This window comes from Coloeus monedula, assembly GCF_965178545.1.
Source record: "Coloeus monedula genome assembly, chromosome: 1".
NCBI lineage: Eukaryota > Metazoa > Chordata > Aves > Passeriformes > Corvidae > Coloeus > Coloeus monedula.
Window position 1 is genome coordinate 156,232,423 of NC_138781.1, and position 22,688 is coordinate 156,255,110.

Genomic DNA, 22,688 nt, shown 5'->3' on the forward strand with positions numbered 1-22,688 from the left:
TGTGAGTTATGAATATGTATCAAAGAGGCGTGGTGTCATCGGGCTGGGGTGTTGCTCATGAATATGCAAATAGAGGCGTGGCCTCGGGGCGGGGGGGACGGGCGGGGGGCGTTGCTGGGTGACGGCGGGAGGGCTACGGGGCTGTCCGGGCATCCGCCGCAGGGGCGCCCGCCTGAGGGGAGGCGAGGCGGGCGATGGGGGGGCAAGTGTTTGAGAGTGACAGCGTGACAGAGGGATACAGAATATCCACAAGGAACGTCGAGTCCAGGTCCTGGTCCTGCACAGGACAGCCCTAACAATCCCACCATGTGACTGAGAGAGTTGTCCAAACACGCCCTGAGCTCTGCCACGCTTGGTGTTGTGACCACATCCCTAGGAAACTGTTCTAGTGCCCAGCCACCCTCTGGGTGGTTATTACCTTTTTGTAATATCCAACCTAAACCTCCCTGACACAGCTTCAGGCCATTCCCTCGAGTTGTGTCACTGGTCACCTCAGAGAAGAGATCAGTGCCTGCTCCTCCTCTTCCCCTCACGAGGAAGTTGTAACTGCAATGAGGTCTCCCCTCAGTCTCCTCCAGGTTGAACAGGCCAAGTGTCCTCAGCCACTCCTCATATGGCTTCTCCTCAAGGCCCTTCACCATCTTCATTATTCTCCCTTGGATGCTCTCTAATAGCTTTCTATATTATATTGTGGTACCCAAAACTGCACACTATATTCAAGGTGAGACCACCCCAGTGCAGAGCAGAGCAGAACAATCCCCTCCCTTGCCCAGCTGTTGATGCTGTGCCTGATGGCCCCAGGACAGGGTTGGACCTCCTGGCTGCCAGGACACTGCTGACTCATATTCAACTTGCCATCAACCAGGACCCACTGGTCCCTTTCTGCAATGCTTCTTTCCAGCATCTCATTCCCCAGTTTGTGTAGAGGGAGTTTTTTCCTCTGCTCAGGGATGAAGGATGAGCCTGTCGGCACTGCTCCTGGGTTGAAGAGGGGCTCTTGGTTGGAAAGGGAACACGAGTGGCAACCTGAGGGCAGATGGAGGCTCCACCTGCACTGTCCCTGCCAAGGTAGTGGGTGTTTGCACAGAAAGAGAGCATGGAGCCCCTTGCCCCTCTCCAGCAAAATTGTGCCAAGTACAGCTCCAAACCAACATCTTGGAAAGTGCAGGAGTGGGTGCCATTCTCTGCCTGAGATATTATGAACATGCTGGTCCCAAATAGCTGAAATTGTCCTTCATCATGAAGGAAAATAACACCTTTTCCTCATGTTTGGCTACAGTCAAGGTCCCATCCTGACTCCCTACCTTGCCCCTGCTGCTCTGCCCACCAGAGGCCATGAGCTGCCTCTCCTCATGTCCAGCCCAGCACTGTGATGGGGTGTGTGCCAGGCCACCATGGAGAGGGTGACATGTGGTATTTGTCATGTATTTGTCACATCTGCAGAATACAATCAACACACAGCACCCAGTGACCCTCAGGACATTAGAACACTTCATTCCCCATGGCAGCCATAGCCCTGCCACATTAGAAGCACCCTCTGCAAACTTGCCATAAAAGACTGTTTTTTTAGCGCTGGTGTGTGTTTTTTTATTCCCAGTTAAGGTCTCCTAGCCTTAATTGTGCTGACTGCATTGTGCAGGCTAGTGTGATATTTAATTTTCATTACTTACATAAACTGGGGATGCATAAAGTAGCGTGCGAGTGGCATGTAAAAATGCACGTTACGTTGCGTAAGTGTAATTGTTTTCTGTTTCTTGACATGCCGTTAAGTATATATGCAAACCATTTTTTTTTCATGATGAACTTCTTTCTCTACAACTCATGAATAAACAAACCATGAAGCATACCAGACTTCAGAAGAGGAAAACCACAGGAGGCAAAATGGAAGAACTGTACACATGTATTAAAAAGCAAGATGAATCTTGAATGTAACAGAGAGACCCTATTACAAGTCCTAAAGAAAAAAAAAAGACAACAATATTTTGTTCTACAATGCTGGTATCAATATGTTTTTGATTTAGGCTAATTCAGATGGAGGGCTGAAAAGCATGCATGACCACAGTCATGCACAACTCACTAAATTAACCATCCTTTGGTGAGGATGTCCAAAGTCCATTCAAAGAGTGATGATTTTTAAGACATACTACTGATGTTTATAAACACAAAAAGTGTCAAAATAATTATCTTAAACAGCCAAATGGTGAAGATAAAGGTTCCACACCCATGACAGCCCAGTGTAACACCTAGTCTTGACAGCAAAACAATGTCCATTGCATCACAACTGTGATAGACCTTCATAAAACATTAAGGTTTCTTCCATAGAAGAAACAAAATATACCTATACTTATAGAAATGTCTGATGGTTCTGTAAGAAAAAACACTTGAATGACTTTAGTGGAAATTCTGAGACGCTAACACCCCTAAAAACACCAAGAAAGGATCTCAAGATATCATTACAACTTCTAAGATGTGCTTCTTGTTACCCGTGGGTTTGTGGCAGCCCAAGCTGCCTGATGTTTAGACACCTCATTTTAAAATAAGTGAAAAAAAAAAAAAAAGTACTTCTTTTTTAGCCCTTTTGTTGCTTACTGTTGTGGTAAAGTGGGATCCTTACCTCAGCCTGACATTTTAGACCCGTTCTGGCAATGTCCAGACATGTCCGGACATGTCCAGATATTTCTCCATTGTATTTCCTCATGTTATTTTCACTCAAGAGTTGTTAATTCTCAGCCTTTAGCTGAGCCTAAACTCAGAAAGGGTAATTTTCCATAAACCAAATATTTTAGTTTAAAAAATCTGATTTTTCATAGCGAGTGAGGGGGTGGAAAAAAAATCCAAGGAAACAGACCCACCTTTTCCCTCTGAGGTTTTTACTCAACTCCAAATATTTAACCCATAATAAATAAACGCACTCTCATGTCTTGGCAGGGGAGAAATGAGCGTCAGTCAGGAGCCTGATGTGCTGTCCAGACGTGTGCTATGTTTGCCTGGGAGAGGGACTGGGAGAAAAGCCCCTGGACTGTGGTTGAGAGCAGGGTTGGAGACAACCCCCGAGTGCTCTCCTCAGGTCCCTCCTCAGCAGGGTGGTGAATCCTGTTCCTTGGAGAGTCCCTGGGCAACTTGTAGGGATTTGAGGCACTTCAGGGAGAGCTTTTTCTAAAGAAAGCATCCAGAAGTCACCTTAAAATCTCTCTCTGGCTCTTGGTGTGCACGTACCCACTTCGTTGAGTCACGTAGTTGGAGAACCCCCCCAAGGTACCAATCCCTTGCTTACCCTCACTTCCACTGGTTTGTTTGGCATGGAGTACCCGAGGACTTTAAAAGAGAAATAACCTATGGGACCTCAAAACACTGGAGAGCAACATCCTGCTCCAAACACCTTGCCTTGTGTCTTGGCATAGATGCTGGAGCAAGGGGTCTTCCCTATTTAATGAGATATGTTAATTAACCAGACGGCAGGCTCAACAAGCTGCCGTGAGTTCTCTGTACTCCATTTCACAGGTACTTGGCTTACCAAATTGTTATGAAAACTCACCATCCAGCCAAGCCAAACAAACACCACCCCCAATATTATTTTACACGCGTGTCAAAAGAAATAACTTGCCGCAGGCCAAGCGGGTAAAGGAATTTTACGAGGCTGCATCTGATCCTCCCTTCTCCCCTCCCTCAGACAGTTAAAGAAATGTTTGTATGATGAAAGGGGTAAGGGAGCAGAGGACAGCTGGTTAGGAATTAATGAAATGTTTGAGCATTATCATGCGATAATGGATTTAGCTGACTGTTTGCCAGTGTTCAGATCTAGTGTGAATTGCTTTATATGAAACAAGGGGATTCCTAGACTAGACAAACCTCCTGAGACCGATGCTGCTCCTAAATCCTTTCAAAGCTGTGATTTAAAAAAAGAAGGTAATTCTTCCTCTGGATGGACAGAAGCCCTTGGGATTGTTTTGATTTGCTTTCAGACTTAATGATATTTGACACAGCCAGCTCTCTGAGGTGTCTCCTAATTGGGAGTGGCCATGGGTTTGGGAAACCTGAGGCTATGCTTGAAGCAAATCTGAGCACCCAGAAACACAGGTGAGGTCTCCCAGCCAGGACATTTATAAACAGGACATGAAAAATGAGTCTCAACTTTTATACATTTGGCCTGTAACTCAGCCCTGGGGTATCTCTCACAAAGGATGATATATCTGATGGGAGACCCAGACTCTGGACTGGAAACTGCTGTTTATCCTTTTTCCCACCCTCCCCCAACACATGCTGTCATTACGATGGAACTTTAATGGCTGTGTAAAATGGCCCATGTCCCTTGATACTTTTTTTTCCCCACTAAAAGTATTGGGATGCTTCTGGTTTTTTTTCAGATGTGGATTTGTGGCCGGTCAACCAAAGATATTTTGTCTGGACACAGACAACTCTCAAGAAAGTTTAATGAAGAAGAGCAGGAGATTGTGTGAATTTGTGACTGGCACACAGACAGGCAGATTTTCAGGTCCATTCAGGTTGCCCATGTTAGCCAAAATTGACTTTTAATTCTGAGAGCCAAAGGGCTTCTGACAGAACCCACAGGTATAGAGTGTGACTCAGCCCTTTGCCTTGTCACCAGCCCAAAGTCCACCCATCTGGAGCCAGTTGGTTCATGCCACCCCGGAGCAATGTCAACAATCCTGAGCAAACAGGGTGCTGCAGGTGTAGGGTCCCTTTGCCCTCATCCTGCACTGAAACCTGGAGTCCCCCTGTCCTGGGCATTGGTGAGGACCCACCTCAAATCCTTTGTTCAGTTTTGGACCCCTCACAACAAGGACATTGAGGTGCTGGAGCCTCTCCAAAGAAGGGCAGTGGAGCTGGAGAAGGGTCTGGATGAGGAGTGGCTGAGAGAACAGGGGGTGCTCAGCCTGGAGAAAAGCAAGCTGCGAGGTGACCTTATTGCTCTCTACAAGAGAGATGATAGAGGTGACCTCTGTCACCCTTGGGGAGATAGTTTAGCGGTGAACTTGGCAGTGCTGCGTTAGTGGTTGGATTTTGTGTTCTTAAAGGTCTTTTCCAACTGAAATGATTGTATGACTCTAAAAGCAGTAGCTACAACTTCTCACATCACCCTCATATGGAAAATAAACAACTCACAATAGCAGTTACGTTACAAGGTGCTCATACTGGCTGTAAGATGGGGTTTGTTGCTTCTGCCACTTGTGAGATCTCATCATGAGTTCATGCCTTGAAGAATGAGAATTCCCTGTCATTATTTTCCTGGTTTGCACAGCTGAAACCTGGTATTAATGGCTGCAAAAATTAACCCGCCTCTTGAGTCTATGTGGTCTATAATTATCTTCACAATAAAACTGTGAGGAATTAAGCTTCAGAGCAGTTTATAGGTGACAAGGGGTGACTTGACAATCCTTCGAGAACTGTGGCTTTCAGTCCTCAAGTGCCAAGAGCAGTTAAGATGCTGCTAGATAGCACTTAAGAACTGCAGGACTTGCTTAGTTCAGCAACTGCTTCCCTTGTCAGGGAGAGACCAGAACCTCTTTTTAATTTTTTTTTTTTTAATGCTGTTTACTCTTCTGTTTCTCTGCACTTGGGAAATGAGCTGAGATAAGTGAGTTTTAGTTCTGAGCTGCCTGTCATGAAACCATGACTGTGATGTTTATGAGGTTTCCATTGCTGCACAGGGATATTTGTATTTTGGTCGCTCTATTTTTATTGAAAAACAGATACATTTTCATCATATTGCAGAGAAGCAAAATCCTGAGCCAAAGCCTGAAGTACAGGAGGCTGTTTAAGCCTGAGATGAGTTTCATTCACGTTAGCCTTACCCTGGTGAAAGCTGACTGGTAATAATTTTAGTTTACACTGGTGGATGTCTAAAAAAAGACCAGTTAGTCTTCTGCTTGCACAGACTCCTGCTGCGTGCCATGAAGCCAAATTTACCGAAGTTTCACCTGAGAGATCTTGTGACCTTTCAGTATTTAATTGGAACTTGTAAAAAAGATGGAGAGGGACGTTTTATACAGCCAGAAAGTGACGGAACAAGGGGGAACAGTTTTAAACTAAAGGAGGGGAGAGTAAAGATTAGATATTAAGAAGAAATATTTTACTCAGAGGGTCATGAAGCACTGGCATGGGTTACCCAGAGAAGCTGTGGATGCCCCATCCCTGGAAGTGTTCAAGATCAGATTGGATGGGGATTGGAGTAACCTCATTTAGGGGAACATGTCCTTGCCCATGGCAGGGGGTTTGGAATGAGATGGGCTTCAAGGTCCCTTCCAACACAAACCACTCTATAGTTCTTGGTTACTTGATGCTTTCTCATTACAACACAATGTTTCATAGATTAATTAATAGATGATAGCCGGTTGGGCTAACCCAGAGAGGAGAAAATACCTTTTTTTATCTGATCACCACACAAATGCTTAGTTTATAGCTCTAGACACTTAAGTGATGACCTCTAGTTAACTGAGCACTTATCCCTGTTCATGCTGCTTGCTTGTTTTGCAGCCTTGTGGTTCCAGCTGGATCCAAACTGTGCAGGTGTTACTGGGCACGTCTGTTTTGATCACCAGGTGGGACCTGAAGCCTCTGTAGCCTTCCTGGAGGACTCACTTTACTCTTTGCTCTGCTAAGGCCTGTTACAACCACGTGCTGTGATTTATCTCATCTCTCTGCTTGCCTAATCAGTCACATACCTAATCGGTGTTTGCAATATTCTGAGTCCCAGCATAAACAAATTGTTTAGCCCTGTGTCATCAAAACTGCATCTGGACAACCATCAGTGTTCCCCATATTTTTGGAAAATCCTAGGAAAGAACTCAGAAGCTACACCTGCGTTAGTGACTTCTGCAGATATGACTCAGTGTTAGCAGAAGTCCACGAGCAGTCACAAAAATAGACACTGTTGTGTTGACTGTATTCAGAGTTTTTTCACATTTCCATGAAAACATGAGTAACACTCACCTGGGTGATGGAAAAGTGGGTTGGATTGGCACTGGTTGGCAGCGGGATGGAAAATTAGTATGTAAAGAACCTAGTGATTAAGATAATGAAAAACAATGTTAAGAGTCTTCGGCGGAGCCAAGTTTTGTAGCCCTCGAGCTTTTAGTTGTGAAATTGTTGGCTCTTGTGTTGTTTCTGAAATAGAAATCTATTTAAATGACTTAAGCAACCCAAGTTTCAAGAATAACCCCAAGCAGGCTGTTTTAGTTGTGACTGAGAAACCAAATTGGGTGAATACTTTTTATTCTAATTGCTTGAATTTCCAAACACAACCAAAGAACCAAACAGCTGCAGACCCTGAAGTGTTTAATATGAAAGTAATTTTAAACTTTGAGGAAAAAATGAAATGCCGAAGTTGATTGGAGTGGAAATCCCCTACAAAATACTGGGATTTTTTTAGGATTCTCTTAATCGTTCCCCCCACTGCCCCTAAAAGCTGAATGTAAACTGAAACAATCACAGTTTTTGGAATTAACTCAAAACAGGTTTTTTGAGTTAATTGTGTTCAGCAATTTTTCCCCTTTCCTAGAACTGAATATCACTCCAGTCATTGATTTTCATTCAGTGTTGGACTTGTGAAAATCCCTCTACCTAATGCACAGTGTGGATACTTCACACTGCTGTTCTTGGGCTCTAGTTTCACTTTTCAGCTTAAATGATTTTAAAACCACTTACTCTGAAAAGGAGAAACTTTTCCTTTCCTTTTCATCTCCTCATACTCTATAGAATCATAGAATATCTCAGGTTAGAATGGACCCATAAGGGTAATTTATTCCAACTCCCTGTTCCTAGCAGGACCTAAAACTAAACCATATGACATTGTCCAGACACTGCTTGAACTCTGTAGAGGCACTTACAAAGACCCCCACGAATACAGTGCTCTCCATAAATGACTGCACTAGATAGAAGCCTTTTGGAATGCAGGATAGTTAATGCAATTTGCAGACATTTTTGTGGGGATAAATACATGGCAATGCACTGTGGAACCTCAGAACTCTGCCTAAGGAATTTTAAGAGTTTAGGCTTGGCATGAGTCAGTTCATCTAGTTGATTTGGTGGGAAACCTACAAAAAAAAGGTGTTGTTTTCTGTTGAAGAAACTGCACACATTGAGTCATGCCACAGTCCTACACCTCGCATAAGCTTGCCAAGGCTAGCAGGTCGTCATGGTCAGGCCCTTCCACAGAATAAATCACTCTCCAGTTCTCACTTCTGACCCCTATAAAAACAGCTTCATTTTCCAGTTCCTCCTCAAGCAATTTCATCCATTTCCTCAAACACTTCCCAGACCTTCCGAAGGCTACAACACAACCTGCTGGAGGGGACCTGGAGATGGCCCGTATGCATAGACACTGTTCCAACAGCAGAGGAAGATTGTAATGGAGTTGTGCTGTCCTGCTGCTCTTCTTCATTGGACAATCCTATTGGTTCAGCAGCTTCTTTCCTTATTTATATCAGGAGCCTGGCAACTAAGCTCCTGACTTAAGCACCTCAAAGACTCAAGGTTGCTTTGGTAGGACCAAAAGTTTTGTATTACTGTCAGAATAGGAATAAAGAACCTTTCTCCTTGAATAGGTTCCAGCCCATTTCTTTGCACTGGCAATGCATTTACTCTGGGCAGACGGATGCTCTCCACAGGGATGTATTAGCCCTCACCTGGGCCAGAGCACAGAAGGACAACAGGTGATTTGAATGGAGATAATTTGTAAGCCGGAGAGCTAACGAAGTTACAGCTGAAGATAAAGAAGTTTGTAAAACTGAGAGAAAGTTCCTAGCAATGAGGTTATTTGGGAGGTTTAACAGGCTCCCCAGGGAAGCACTGTTCCTATGGATAACTTTGAGAAGAGACCAGGAGAAATGTTTTTGAGGAGTATAGATTTGTCCTGTCAAGTAATCAGCTATATTTCTGCCAGAAAAGGCCTTTCCCCCATCCCAATTAAACAAGAACTGGCCTGAGTGGATTTCTCCAAATCTGAACGAAACCTTTTTCTTTTTTCCAGCTGGCAAAAATTTCATATATTTTCCTTGCTCCTTTTTTCCCCCCATTAGTAGTTTTAGTCAGACCATAAGCATAAGTTGCAGAATCTACTAGAAAAAAATGTTTTCACAATTGATATTTTCCTAAATGCTTTTAAAAAATTTCAGTCAGTGCCCAGCTAGTTTCCTGTATTTCCAAGTATTCTCCCAAACCATTTCTTCTGAAAGGACCATGCCTTGTTGTTGAATGCAAACTTGAACCTGTTTTCCTGTGGTTTGAACAGATATAAGGTCTCTCTACCACATGGATTTACTCACATCAAATACCACAAACCCCATATTTCAGATGAGCTACAAATCTCCTCCTCTAAGAGCTTATTTTAACAAACTTGCAGCATTTCATCCTCTGGTTTTGATCTCCCTCTGAAATGCTGCTGAAGCCAAGACATTTAAAACTTCTCAGGAAAGAGGACACACTATTGGACCAACCTCACCTCCTTAGAAAACTGGTATAAAATTCACAGACAGGGACAAGCCTATAAATTTGAGTCCCCCAATATTTCCAGGACTTGAAGGCATTTGCACACCTGATGCTGAGTTTTGTCCCAGCTCCCTGAGCTCTGTCTGAGTTTTGCACTTGAAGCCAGCCCTAGGAAAACTTATAGCTCTTCAGACCTTTGCTTTCTATCTCTGGGTGATAAAAAACCCAGAGCTGGTTGTAGCAGAGCTCTGGCAGCTGTGCTGTTAATGACAGGAAGAAAGAAAGAGAAGCTGTTCAGCTGATCCATGACCATCTCCAACTCATCCTGAGATATATTATTTGAACGACAAAAACCCTCCACACATTTCATGCCTTGCAGGGGCAGATGTTCCACCATCTATCTCACTGGTGGTTTGCAGGATTTACCTTGTTATAAATCAGAAATAGTGCAGGAGTGCAGAAATAGCCATTATTTTCAGAGTACAAAATATCTTCTGTCTGTGTGTGCGCATTTCATTCATGGACTTTACTTTCTCTCGAATGACCTATGAGTATCTCTTGTCTCATGGAATTGAGTGTTGTTTGCTTGTTCACAGCTTCCTTTCCTTCCGTTATCCAGCAAAGAAAGTTTGCTTAAGTGGCTTTTGTGAACTCTTTCAAGATCCCCAGAAGGATGATACAGGAAACAGAGAGTTTCCTTTCTATACAAACTTCTAGGGTGTTCCCATAATAGCCTGAAATTTATCTGCCCTCAGCAGCCTGCAATTGGACAAAAAATTAATGGACTGTCAAGGGATCAGGCCAAACACAATTAACATATCAGAGAGGAGAGTTTGCAATAAGAAAAAATCCTCCACTTAACACAGCACCTTTTATCCCATGTTACCAAACATTTTGCTTTCTACTTTTCCAATTACTTTACAAGTTGGCCATGCTTTAAGTATCCAGCCTGAAATTTTCCATAATTGCTTCCTGCCTCACATTGAATAAATTTTTCAGAGAGCAGTGAAGGGGGGAAAGTCTCAGAAAAAATCCCCTTCTTGGCTGCAGTTATATTGCACTGAGCTTAAAAATATGAATTAATTTTAGGGGCGTTTAAGCATTCTCCCTCTTTATTTTGAAGATCACGTTTGCACCACGGGAGGCTGGAGTGGGAATGAGACTCTTAGCAAAGCAGTAGTGCTGGGGATGAGAATCTGTCACCGTCACTGTGAAAATGCATCTGGGTTTGTCCAAAAAATAAACCACAGATAAACCCCTATTTCAGTGTTTCAGAGGCAGGTTTGTACCTCGGTTTTATGCCTTCTGACTGTTGTGCCCATAGTTTCTGCAGCCCCCAAAAAGCAGCCCCTGTAAGCAGAACATCTGGACAGGGTGCCGACAAAATGGATTCTCAGCCTTCAGGATTTCACCTGGTGTGACCTGGCACTGTGGGTGAGATCTGGGAGGATTGTAGCACTGGGAGGGAGGGCAGGGCCTGTGCTGAAAGCTGACAAGGTAGAAGTGTGAGTCATTGAAAGGCAAAGACGAGTCTGTAAAGAAACAATTACTTACATATTAAAAAAAAAAATCAGATCTGGAAGGCACGTTCGCCTGGTGGTTGACACTCCCTACAAAAGCACCATGTTGTTCCAAAAGTCTCCCAGGAGATGAACAAATCTTGCCAGGAATAATCACAGATCTGGAGTTGTATAATTGCTCAACTAAAGGCAGGCAGGGAGCAGATAGGGAACCTGTGCTTTGCTTTTCCCGCCCACTTCCTTGCTTTCAGGGCTGTGTGCTGCTCTGGAGCAGTGAGGCTTATACTGGCTGGAGCAGTCAGGACACCAGGAAAGAAAAAGCTTCTAAGAAACAGCTTCACGGCATGTGTTGTTTTTAACTCCATTCATAAAAGCAGTGAGGAGGGCCGTGTGAGGTGGGCTGGGGCTCTGCGCGCTCGTGTCTGCTCGGAGAAGAAAGCTCTCGATGTGGTTGAGCCGAGTGCCGGCAGATTCAGACCCTTCCAGCACTAATCCAGTAATAAAGAAAATGGCTTTAAGCCACTTCAGACCCATTAGTGCTCTCCAGAATGCTAATATAGCATAGAGATGAAAGGACTGCAGCGAGGGGAATGAGATGTGGGCAACAGCTTCACCTCCCCTCTTAGGGAGGTTTGGTTCATTCCCTCAAGGAGCAGAGGCCAAATTTGGGGAGCAAATGCCATGGCAGCACAACACAGTGGCACTCCCAAGCCATGGGATTCAGGCAGCATTAATGGCAGGGTTGGGGTGCCTTTATTTTAGTGATAATTCATAGTTAACCAGAAATCTGATACTTGGTCTGCTGCAGCCTGGAATGCCAAGTCCATTTGCGCGACACATGTGGCAAATGTGGCCACAGGCAGGAGATGATGTGAAAATCGTTTGGGTAATAGCAATTAGCACAGCAATAGTTTTTCTTTATTTTCTAAATAGGCTTGGGAAAATTAATCTTTTTTTAAATTAAGAAACAGTGTTTGTCACTTTTAAAATCAAAAGCCTCATGTTTACCGAGAAAGGTCTGTCTTTAGTGACAAGAGCCTATATATTTTTCCAACCCAAAAATCCTCTGTGAAACAGCAGTATTTAAAAAGTCTCTGAGAAAAGGTAAAGAGGTTCCGCTAGAAAGCCTCATGATGCAGAGAAAGAAACTAAGGATGGTTGATGTGGAAATTCACAGGTTTGGAAACAGAAGTGTGGTGGAGCTCCGGAATGTCTACGCTGCAGTAGGGAAGATGAGAGGGGATTTTGCCCAGAAAAACCTGCGGCAGAAGAAGGTACCAGGTGAAAGCAGGCTGTCTAATCTACTAGAGCCATTCGCTAGAGGTGGAAACAAGAGATGTTCCCGCTGGAAATCAGGACCAGAGGTTAATTAACTCCAGGAACATCCTACTGAGAAGCCATCCTGTGAATTCCTATATGATGGCTCGGAGACATTGCCATCAGATGCTTTAGGTGTCCCATTAAGCTGCTCACCACGCTGTTGCGGAGATAACCTGCTTTTCCACTGGTTTCCAGAGGGATGCCAGGGCTGCTGCTGCAGGTTCCCAGTCCTCAGGACTGTGGATACCCCCGGATGCCTGCTGCAGGACTGTGCCCTACTTTTGTGTTTCTCAGTGAAAGAGCCACATCAAGTCTCTGGGAAAAAAAAAAAAAAAAGCAAAACAAGGACAAAGTTCTGCCCTTCCACTACTCTGTTTTCATTTACAGCCAAAGTCTGCCAATCTTTTAGTGTCTATTTAAAACTTCTATTTCCTTCCCACCAGTCTGTTTCCGTGCTGGGGTGCATGTTCCTTTTTTTTCCTTTTCTTCTTATTTTGTTTTTCTTTTTTCCTTTTTTCTTTTTTCTCTTTTTCTTTCCCTTTCTCTTTCCCTTTTCCCCTGTTGTTTCACAGTCCACCTGACAACACTTATCACTCAGCACTTCAGACATACCAGGACCCTGAGCTGAGCTCAGTCTGTGTGCAGACACTGTTACATGAGGTGTCAGAGCCTGCTGTGTATCCAGGGGAGGAGACTGTGCCTAACTTTCCTTGGCTGTGACACTGTGGCTCAGCCTGGAACTGACAGCTGTGGAAAGTTAATGGATGGGCCCTGTTTCCAAGGAATGGCCATCAAGGTCACGGTTTTGAGGCTATAAGGGCACAGCCCCTTCCTACTTGCAGCCAGTACACGTGCCAGCTTTTCTATCCCCTCTTCGGATGTCACCAGATCGCTGTCACATGAGGACAGCATGGGTGAGGGGGTGCCATTGGCTGCCCAGCCTGTTTTCATGCCCTCTATGAGTACAGCCTGACAATGCTCGAGGTGTAACTGAAACCTGCTCTGCAGACACAGCTCCTGGCTGAACTGCCCTGCCCCTTGCAAGGGGCTGAGCAGAGGAATTTGTTCAAACCAGCCTTGAGGACAGGGTCACCCCGTGCAGCAGCATGCAGGGAGGTACATGGTGCTGCCTCTTTTCTGGGGGTACTGGCCTGTTTAGTGCTCTTCTCCATCTGTTTGGTGGTCAGCCCACTTGAGTGGAGCCAATTTGGATGCAAAGAAATGGAATTTTTCCCAGTCACAGAAACCAGATATGAATCCTTTTGGGCATGGAGGGCCTGGGCTTGGAATACACTGAGCTCTGTCTCTGGGCAGTTTAATCTCACCAGCCAGAAACCTGTATGGATTTACACTTCCATATGCAACTGTTTGATAATCATGTTGCCATGGCTACATTTGAATCCTGCAATAAATGTGTAATTTCACACATTTACATCAAAAGGAGCTCCAGAACATACAGCTGCTTCACAAAGCAGCTGATCTCCCTCCATAAGCACTTTCCATTTTTAACACCATATTATTGTACTCAATGGTGTGCTTCTTTTGGGAGGGGGTTGAGGTCCGTAGGGCAGGTTTGACAGTCAAGTTCTTGAGATCTGATCTATACTAAGGTTCCTTCAATGCTGGCACTAGGGCAGTTGCCCTGCTGGGGTCAGAGCAGCCATTTTCAGGGCAGCACTGGTTCTGCAGCCACTCAAGCTTCAGGGGACTGCGATCCTTTGCAATTAAAGAAGGACATAGTTAAACACAAGGTCCTGGTATGCCCAAAATGCAGGGACAAGGACTGAGAAAGAGGAGTGGAATGTGGGGCTCTGCTCAGGGATCTGATGCCCACCTCTCTTAGCAGTATGGTCCCTTCATCCCCTTTTCACCCCAGTCCTTTCAAGTCTTCCTCCCTGGCTCCTTGCCTCCTCTCTCCCACCCCCTCCATCCTGATTGTTCCTTATTTCATCAGCCAGCTTGTCCCAGTGTTTTGCCCCCAGGGTACCTGTCTCTCCAGTGCCCTCTGAGTGCTGTCCTGCTTGTGATGGCTCCTTGTCTCACAGACACTCTCTGTTAATCCCATGGGCAGCTTTTTCCTTGGTCCAAGCCTCTTTCTCTGCCTCTGACAAGAGGCAGGGAAGTGTTATTTAGAGAGGGGTGGGTCACAGGGGGAGTAGAGAAGAGGCTGTACCAGGATACAGCTTCAACCAGCAGCAGCTGAATGAAGTGGTGCATGGCACCCACTGAGCATCAGATCTGGAGAGAAATTTGCATCCAGACTATCCCTGCTGATTTAAACAGATTTTTTCAGGAACTCGAAACTTGGACAGTTCTGCCTTTGGTGGTTTTTTTTCCTATAGCAACAGCAGCTGGAACAATGTTGGCACCAAGGCAGGGCTGCAGCTGGTTTCCTCCTTGCTCAGAGCAAAGAGATGCTGGAGAGTCTTCAGCACTCACAGAATAGGGAGAAAACAAACATTTCACTTCACTCCATGAATTTACTGTTGTGTGGAGAGAGAGGAAATTTGACTGTGACAAGTGCCCAATACCGACAATTTCTGTGTGAGAAACTGGAAGAAGGAAAAATATTGCAAAAGCATAAGATTCTGGTTTTTTTCTCAGCTGTTTATACAATTGGAAAAGTTAAGTCTAATTATCGAGGTTATTGGTTTTAATGAGTCACCACCTTGATGTTATTATTCCTGGTTCCTGTTGCCATAGGACAAGAAGCTGCAGCTGGGCTGAGCTGTGCTACGCAACAAACACTTACGCTTGCTATTCCAAGATTAAGACATAGGGAAATGGGTGGCTCAGACAAATGGGAACATGGAGAAGGAAAGTGATATTTGCCAGTGTGTTATGTGGCAACATGACCAGTATGCAGATACTGGGAGCAAAGATGGGTTTCTACCAGAGACTGAGTTTTGGATGTTTTTTGAGGAGCACTTCCAAAGACGTGATAGAAAAGAGGTTGGCCACCATTGTGGGCTGGTAGTTGGTGGGAAGGGCTACGGGCAGAGAAGTCACAGGGCTTTGAGAGCGAAGAACTGAGTTTGGTGTTATGGGAAGGGATGAACCAGTGAAAGGATACAACCTGAGAAACAAGACAAAAGGGAAAGGTTAGGAGAAAAATCTCCATGGTGGTATCATGAATGGGTAAGAGTGAAGTGTGATCAGGGCCCATGAGAAGTGCTTTAGTAACAGATGAAGGAAGAGATACGCAAGAGATTTACCTGCAGGGCTGGAGAAGCTGGGCTTGAAAAATTCTGCAAAATTTAGCTGCAGCCTAAATTCGTGGGCTTTGAAGGAGAGGTATGAAGCGGCATCAGGAGCAGTGCCTGCATGGCAGATAAATCATCGTGTTGCCCACTGTGTTTTGAGAAGATTTAGGGAGAAGGTTTGGGAGGAAAGGGATGTCAGAAACTCTTTTGTATCCAGGCTGATCTTTAGATAATAATTAGACATCCATGAGATATCCTGGAGGATCGGATGTCACTAGAGGATCTGTGCTTGCGTGTGCATTAGTGTGGGAGTCAGCTCTGGGCTGCTGTTGGGATCAGGCAGAGCCCGCGGGGTGGAGGCAGGAACATGCCAACCCCCAGTGTTTCATCGATTGGTTTCAATTGATCAGTTGTGTAGAAACAAAGCAAATGAAGCTTCTGGTCTCTTGGATGTTGCAGGAGGTGTCAGGTTTGTTTGCAGCAAGTTCCTCTTTTTCAGCTGATCCTGCACTTTCAGTTCTTTCTCCAGGATGGCAGAGAAAAATCTTTTTTGAGCTGGGCTCAGAAACAAAAAGGAGTATCCAGTCGAGCAATGGGCTGTCAGACAGGTTTTCTTCCCCCTTAAACACATACAAGGGTGCCTTCTGAAAATGCCACTGGAGCAAGCACAGGAGGGGTAGGCATGGAAGTGAGCTGCCCCATGAGTGTGAAAGTCATCCTGAAGACATTGAAGTTATGAACTTATTCCCAGTGTGGCCCTTCCCTGCAAGCCTCACAAGAAGAGTGGCATAGTCTTTTTTTTACCCAGTTTGGACACCATGTCCATTCAGTTCTAACATCCATAGCCTGGGAGGAGAGGGAAACCCTCCCCTTTATCTCTATGGCATGGGTAATGTGTGTCTGTCCTTTTCACAGCTACCAAAATCTGGCATTTCCTGTTCTATTATCCATTTCCTAATACTTCCCAGGGCTTGAATGCTGAACTCGGCCAAGACTCCAGAGAGGGATTAGCATGGACTTGCCTTGGCCGTGGATGACCTTCATTCTCTTTAGCATTCATTCTTTCTAGAGGATTGAGGAGGAGAAGGGGAGGGTGAGCCACAGCTAAATCCTGTTCTTAGATCTCCCTTCAGCCATTGAAGAATGAGCTGAGAGCCTAAATGAGCCCAAAAGGCACTGTGGGGTGAGGCACATCACATCCAAGCCGGATGTGGTGGCCTCTTCCCAAGTTCCTGAGCTGCCACACGCTCCAGCCATGCTTCATCAGGCAGGACAGCCCAGGTACCCTGGGGACTGTGACAGGGCTGCTGCCAAGGCTCTGAGCTCCCCTCTGGGTGACTGGAAAACAGCAAAGACACAGGTCATGAATGCTGTCTGGAGTGAGTGACCTGGATGTGTCTGCCCAGACTCTGTACAAAGAGACAACGTGGCCTTGGCTCCGCTGCTCCCAGGGCTTTGTGCTGGAGGCTGAAGTGGTTCCTGTCCAACGTGTGGAGAGCCACAGCTCTTGCCCAGTTGCAGGAGAGGCCTCTGTTCTCTCTGGTACCCAGACAGGCTCTGCAGACCTGGCTGCACAATAGGCTGCTCAAAATGGATGCCAGGGAGCATCTCTGTCATGACTGCCAAACTTCCTGATTACAGACTGCTTTGCAGCCTAATGCAGCACACTGAGGGGGAATTCGGGTGCTCAGATAAGAACTGCATAATATATGGCAGTTGTCCGTGTCTTTTCACTCTTGGGGCCGCTTAACTTTTTGACATACCATGCCAAGCCCCCCTGTGCAGCACCACGGCTGTGAATTTCGTAGGTTGCTGAAGTTAAGCTGTGTTTTTCTTTCTGTGCTGATCATTGCTTTCTCTGTAGACTTGTATATATGAGAATTGTTTTCCTAAACTCTCTTGCTTCTCTTCCAAAGCACACTGGATTCTCTGACAATGGCAAGAAGATCCTTGCTTACCTTCCAGCTTATCCTCTCCCTCTCCCAACAGGTACTTGCTTGAAGTTTATGAACATGGGAATCAACCCCAGGAGCTCCCAGCTAATGGCACAGTCATGATCCCAGCCAGAAGTTGCTCCTGTGCCTGACAATTAGGTAAGAATTACCTCAAATACCCTCAGATAGGTCTGATAGGTTAAGTGCAGGAGACATGGGACTGCCTCCAGCATTGCAGAGGAATAGGGCTCAATCCACTGTATTGACTGAGTCCATGACTGTTGGGTTTGCTTCTTCTCTCCCTTGTAAAGTTACATGATGAAATGTTTCTTCCTGGGCATTTGTCACTCCTGAACATTATTTAGTGCATTGCATTACAAATAAAGGAAAATACTAAATTTCAGCTCTTTTGTTTGTTTGTTTGAGGTTCAAACTTTATATCCCCCAATCGTTTTTTGGCAGGTTAAAATCAATGGACTTTTCAGGGTGGTCAAGGGAGAAATAGAGTATCAGTCTCTTACCAAATGAGAAAAGATGGGAAATGTTAATTAGATCATCTTGGATAAATACCATTTTTCCCCTGTTCTTCCCATCAGATCAGTGTATGGAGTACCAGGGCCAGACAAGTGGGAGAAGCACTGCTGCTTTTGCTTCCCCCTCCCTCCTACATACAGAAATGAGGCACCTGAGGAGCTTGCAATCACAAGCTTGGATCAAAAAGGAGTGCCTGCCAAGGAGCAGAGCTGCTCCTGTAGAAACATCCCTCCATCTCTACCATGTGGGAAGAGAGGGACTTTGGCCATTTCTTTCTCTTAGTTATGAACAAATAGCACAAGGCCATCACTCACCACTAACTAAGAAGCCCAGTTATGTATCTGGTGATACATCCTGGCTGCCCCAAGGTGCTGTTGTGCAATGGAAGTTGATAAACTGGGCCAAAAAAATGCCTTAAAATCTCCCTGCTTCCACAGTAACTTAAACTCGAGGTCAGAGTGAGCACAAAATACACTGGGCTAGAAATGAGACTTTACAGACACTATCCATTTCCGTTCACATCTCCTTTTTTACCACCAAGAATTCAGCTAATATAGCATATCACAAACAACAATAGTTAGTGCCAGTATTGAATGATCAATGGTGCTTCTGCAACCCCCTGCATGCCAGCTGGGAAGAGTCAATGTGCCCTTCCTGGGAAGGCTGTTGCAGTGATGAGAAGATGAAGGATGTGTTATTAGACCAATATGTATGTGCCAGGTCCAAGGCTTCAGATTTCTGCAGAAAGGTGGGATCTTATCTGACTTAAGGTTGGAAATGGACAATCTTTAAGATCCCTTCCAACCCAAACCATCCTGTGATTATAGAACTGGTGACATGAAATGGTTTAATGCTGGATTTTCCATGAGGATACACCTCTTAGACTCTGTGCCCACCAGCACAGACACACCAGTTACATGTGAGAGCCCTCCCAACCTCTGTGATTAGGAAAAAAACAAGAGCTGGCATGAGATGGTAAATGCTGCCGTGCAGTGTTCAGAGAAAACGTGTTTGCGTGGGATGTGCTGGAAAAATTGCTCAAGAATGGTGCATTCTCATAAGAAAAATGATCTGGCTGCTGTTCAGGTCAGTGGTTTTGTATCAGGGCTGCAGGCTGTGTGGTTGTTTCAGTATATGGTGCAGCCGCTGGCAAAGTGTTCGCTGTGCGTGTGATCCAATGCCCCTCACTCTGGGGTGTTGGAGGTCCTTGCCCTCACCCAGTTTTGGGTCTGGCTCCTTGTTCTCAGAGCAGCTTGCACTGGCACAGGGCTGCATGGCAGAGAGAGGCACCCTGTGTTAGCCCAGGAGAACGGGGCAGTCTGGATCAGTTTGCTGGTGGGGCTTCAGCCCTTTATGGTGGGAAGGTGGGAGGGATAAAATGCTATGCCCATGTCAATAACAAGTGATAACCAGGATTCTGATCCCTGCCGAGCAAAGCAGTGACTGTGCTTCACAGGTGGATGAAGATGTTTCTGAAAACACAGATAATGAACGAGCATTAGCTGCTGAAAGAACTAAATTACAGGAATGTCCAGGTGTTAACTGGAGCCTCCTCCCAACCTCTGCTTGACAAGCTGTCAACATGCCATGAAGGGACAGCCTTCACTCCATCTCCTGTTTCATCTTAGGTGAAGGGTGAAGGAAAAAGACATATGGAACGTCTCCTGCCAGCAGAGAGCTGTAAGGCCTCCCTCCCTCACTGTTCTTGCTCTCGTACCAGCAGACCCCCAGCCTTTGACAACAGCTACATTAGTCTATGCTTGGTTCCTGTAACTTTCAAGACCAGAACCATCAGCAGGACTGCCACCAGCACCAGCCAACCCCTGTGGTATCATGGGGTGAGGTTTAATAGGCATGTTTTAATAGGGCTGCTCAGTAGAGAGGGCCCTTTTTCCTCAACAACATTAAACAAATTAATACAAACAGTAAATTTAATGAAAGAAAATGAAGTAGCCCTCCAAGGCAGGCTGCTGTTTCTGCAGAGGATGTGCTCTTACACTGCTGAATGGTTTGGTTGTGGTCAGTCATGAAGCAGCCACTGGAAATGAGACCAGAGTAAGGTTATTCCAGAGGAAGGTTGTGCTTTAGGTTCCTTGTGCTATTGCTTTAAAAAAAATAACCCTTCGCAGCAACTGCTCTTTTCCCTCTGCAAGGAGAGCTGAGATGGAGTTTGCAGTGTAAAATTTAATTGAGAAATGAGGAAGGAAAAAATTCCCCTTTTCTTGCAAGCACACAATATCTCTCATTTGTGGCTTTGTGCATTGCTGGCAAGCACGGACAGTGATGGGTTAGTACAGGGAGCACTCCCTTCCACCACATACCCTTGTCCCCTCCAGATCCCAGACATGTCCTGGCACACACCAATGACATCTCTCCCTTTTGATCCCTGGACACCTTCTCTCCAGGTAGATAGATTCACTGCTATTTGCCCATTTTTCCAATCCTTATCCCGTCCAAATCAACACTGACAAGTTGACCTTCATGGCATTTTCACTATGCCACCTCAGCTGGAGCTGCAGATCAACTCGGACCTCATGTCCTTGCTGTGTCCATGCAGGAGGTCCCATGGAAGCACCAGGAATTTGACACCAGCTTTTGAGGAACAGGCACCAGTTTTAGCTGCGAAATGTCCAAGACCGTGAGTGCTGAAAGCTCCAGAAGGGATCACCATGTTAAACCCATCCGGGCTCTCCTTTTAAAAGTACAGCCCTGCCTAACACCCATCATCACAGCTCCAGTAATTCTTTGGCTGCACAGCCAGGATTGGGGTACAACGAGCAGTTCATGCCTCCTCCCCCCAAACACAGACGTGCGTTCGCACCCACACGCAAAACTGGGGTGCTAAAACTTCCCTGTGCCGGAGCTTTCACAAGCAGCGTTCCTGGGAAGGCCTGGCATTTGGATGGCAGGCAGGACAGCTGCTATCAGCAGTGCCCGTCATTGTGGTGTTGGGGCTTTGCAAAACAGGATCTGTCTTTGAATTTTTTTTTTTTTTTAATTAAAGTATTCCTCTAAGGTAAGGTCTCCCTGCTCCTGAATATCTCAGAAGGTAAATCATACCAAACTATGTTCCCCTGCCTTGGGATTATTGTACCATTTCAAAACACCAGCCTGGTCTGTTAATTCTGCATTTTAACCCCCCTGCCAGACTGCCTCCTTTAGCTGCCAGCAAGCATCCTCTTCCCAAATTAACCTGACCACAATGAGCTGCAGCAGAATACACACAATTGCTCCTTTTTGCTCCAAACAGCCTGACTTACCAAGGGGATATTTCCTGCAGCAGCCAGCCCTGCAATACTCATTATTCCAAAGTCAGGGGTTGTTGCGGTATCTTTATGCTCAGAAACCACCTTTAATCTCACACGCTGCCTTCAGCAGCACCACCGGCTGCAGCAGCCCCGCAAGATGCCCTCTTCCCATCCTCTCCCAGGCAAGCAAGCCAAGAGGCTCCCGATAGAGCCGGCAGTCACCCGGCGAGAGCTGCATCCCCCCTTGGAGACAGGCATGCAACTTCCACCTGCGCTGGCAGGCGCGGAGCACTCACGTTGGCGGCAGCGCGGATCCCTTTCAACAGCTTAACTGCGGCTCATTTTTAACCCCGGCCAGCGGATCTAAGCTGCTCTCCCCAGGGCTCAGACGGAGCTGCCTGCATGGCATCCAGACACCGGCTCGCCAGCTGACATGTCAAAGCAAAGTCGTGGTTAGCAAACACATCACCAAATCGACTGACAACCCACACACCGGCGGGAGCGGGTCCCTGCGTTCCGTGCCGCTGTCGCTGCTCCGGGGTTTGTGCAGCCCCGTCGAATTCGGTGTTGCTATCTGGCGTTTTCTGCCGGTGTCTAAAATAGCATCAGGAACGTTCCCTGTTGATTTCCCCGGCAGTGCTTGCTGAGCGATGCCGGGGACCACAGCTCCCGCAACCTGCCTCCACGCAGCACATTAAAAACATTTTCTTGCCTTCTGCCTCCAAAGGAGGTGGAGAGGGGAGGAAAAAGCCCTGTAGATGTTTTTCTGCCCAGCTACCAGCAAATCCTGACCTGAGCTAATTCTGCTATGGCTGAAAGCAGAGGATGTCTGCAATGCATGAAGCTGATTTGCTGACTTACCCTTCATCTCTCCCAGGAATGCCAGGTGAAGAAGCCGGCCTCTCACTCCAGGAAAGAGCCACAAGAAGCCCAGCAGCAGCCACTGCAGAGCCTGCTCAGAAGTTCGCTCCCTCTGTCACAGTGTGTGCAGCTTGCCAGGTATAGCCTGGATGAGAACACTCCGTGCTTTTCCCAGGATGAATGAGATCAGCACATATTCAGTCAAGGAAAAAAAAAAAAAAAGTGATGGTTTAGGACCCAGAGGAAAAGTGTTGGTCCACAAATTGCTCTGCTTTACAACTCAGGATTTTCTTGGTGAATTTCATAGGGAGAGGAGTTTCTCTTCTGCATTTGATGTTGTTGGATGTGTTAAGAAGCAAGCAAATAGTGGTGATATCCATGGGGATCCTAAGCTACATGAGGCGGAGGGCAGGTGAAGGGCACCCTTGCAAGCAGCAGAGATACCTTTGTAACCTGCAGGCTGATGCCTTTTGACTCAAACCAGCACCTGGCTGTTACAGGCTCCACATGGGTTGTGCAGATCTGGACTCCACCGGTCCTGGCTTTTCTGAGTGAGGTTGTTCGGATTAAGCTCTCTTCCACCTGGCTGCTCTGTGACTCTCCAGGCTGACAAAGTCCCTT

General features: G+C 46.0%; 1 protein-coding gene across 1 annotated transcript in view; it reads right to left on the reverse strand.

Moving 5' to 3' along the window:
- The window catches only part of SLC45A4 (solute carrier family 45 member 4), an 85,058-nt gene extending 62,890 nt beyond the window's left edge, over window positions 1-22,168 (reverse strand). The window contains exon 1 of the mRNA XM_082289856.1: window positions 22,068-22,168. The gene's annotated coding sequence lies outside the window, so the exon portion shown is untranslated. The remainder of the gene's footprint in view (window positions 1-22,067) is intronic.
- Window positions 22,169-22,688: the final 520 nt, after the last annotated feature.